This window comes from Hippocampus comes, unplaced genomic scaffold, assembly GCF_001891065.2.
Source record: "Hippocampus comes isolate QL1 unplaced genomic scaffold, H_comes_QL1_v1.1 scaffold78, whole genome shotgun sequence".
In the NCBI taxonomy this organism is placed as follows: Eukaryota; Metazoa; Chordata; class Actinopteri; order Syngnathiformes; family Syngnathidae; genus Hippocampus; species Hippocampus comes.
The window spans coordinates 1,826,545-1,828,650 of record NW_017805798.1 but is presented as its reverse complement, the minus strand read 5'-3'; positions in this window follow the sequence as shown (position 1 = coordinate 1,828,650).

Here is a 2,106-nt window from a genome sequence, read left to right as displayed (position 1 = left end):
TCCAGCTGGCCCTCGGAAGTGATCGTGTGCCAAAACGTATTTCGGATGTTTTTTGAGCGGGTTGAACAAGCTATTTCATCCAAAGACAAGTCATGACTGTTCCAAGACGAAAACATTCATCGGCAGATTTTATTAGCTGGTGAAGACTCATTACAAAAGGCGATCGAGCCGCAGCGTCTAACCGCCAGACATTAGCCACTAATTGCCGAGCGAGTGGCTGTGAAGCGATACACTGCGTATCGGTCCGTTGCAAACCTCTCAGATTATGTTTTTTAATCACATCTGCACACCGGTGGGCCATTCGGTGGCGGATCACATTGCAGCGCTCAAGCCGTGCGTCGGCGACGCAAGCGGCGCGTGGGATATTCCATCAGGAAAATTGTCCCTCCCCCTGCTGCCGGGTTTACCGTAACAGCTTGCGAGTCGATGACCTGCCAGATGTTTGTAATCTCACAACGAGAGGCTTGTGACTCAGATAAAGGGAACATAGGAGGGGATTATAAAATGCCGACGGTTTCCCTGGATTCCGTTCTAATCGCCGATACATGGCAATTGTCCTCTTCTACCCCCTGTCGCTGGCTACTTGAATGTTACGTAAGCGTCAGTTGCGCAACTGGAACGTTTCGATTTCATTCAAATTCACTTATGACGTATTTCTCTATGACAGTGGTTTTTAAACCGGGTTCGATCGAACCCCAGGGGTGCGGTGAGTCGGTCTCAGGGGTTCGACGGAGCCTCTGTCTGCCATCGAGGGTAAGACACACGTGACTCAACATGTTAATTAGTTATGACACACCTGCTTGGCCATCACTGGCTGCAGATGATCACATGACATTGCTTTGTCCAATCAGTGCTGTGGGAAATTTAGGTCATTCGTCATCTATGTGTGACTGTCGTGATAGCACGTTGTTCAATTAAAAAATATATATACTTAAATCTTGACATTTTATTAACTTTTTCTGTTTTTAATAAATGCGTTTTTTTGAAGATCTTAAATTTGTAAAAAAAAATATATATATATATATATATATACATATTTATTTTTCACTCAAGGAACACCTGCTGTACCGGTAAAAAAAAAGTAAATGCCACATGTTGTGCAGCGTCTTCATTTACTCGTATTTGGCCAATGAATATTCGGAATGCTACTTAACCACTGCAGGACGTTTAGCGGGCCTGTTTTAAGTGCAAACAACAGACGTAATGACGACAGGTGCAGCAAAATAAATTGGAACGTTAAGAAAAGTTGATTTATTCCACTCGGTTGATTCAAAGAAGGCAAAGGTCCAAATCGCTCCTAATTGTGTTAGTGTGATTAAATTGGTTGAAAACGGAGCCCACATGCAAGCACATGTCTTACTCTACATTACTGTGGCCCTGTCGTGAAAGTATGCTAGCGTGGGTAGTTTGGGAATTATTTTAAATCATGAGCAGATGGGTAAGAAAAATTTGATTGCTTTTTTTCATCTAGTGAGCATACAACCGGCCACTCCTTCTTCTTCTTCTGGCTTCATAGTCATAACTTCCGAGTGAGTTGATTCAGGGGACTATTGGAGTGAAAAATGAGTGCGCAGTTTGGGTTAAAATGAATCCCGGAATCTGTCACGTATTGACGAGTGGGCATTAAGACAAGAGTCCGCCGGTGGCAAGGCAACAGTCGGTCACTAGCGGTGGAAAAGCAGATTGAAAGAAAATTCCCCGTGAAAGAAGAAGAAGTAATTTTGAGAAACACTGATTACCGTACAATATTTAAACACTTTCAATTTTTTTCAAGTTCAATGTCACTCTAAAGCTGTGACATGTTACGGTGAATGGAAGCTCCATATTTCTTGACGACTTAGCACCGGAACATGTTACCCTCCATTAGAGAGCAAAAATTGGAGCCATGGAAGTGTAAAGAATTGGATCTCGGCCCTACTAAGGCCCGGAGGTAATTGCGCAAGTATTGGCTTGCCAAGCACTGCCAGTTTAGAGCATGTTGTGCTTTTGAAGATGACTTTGCTGGTCTGTGGAGAGTACATTCATGCAACATGTCCCTCTGCTTTCCGCATTTAGTCCAACGTATTTTGTATCATGGCTGCATGTAATGAAGTAGCTCACACTGAA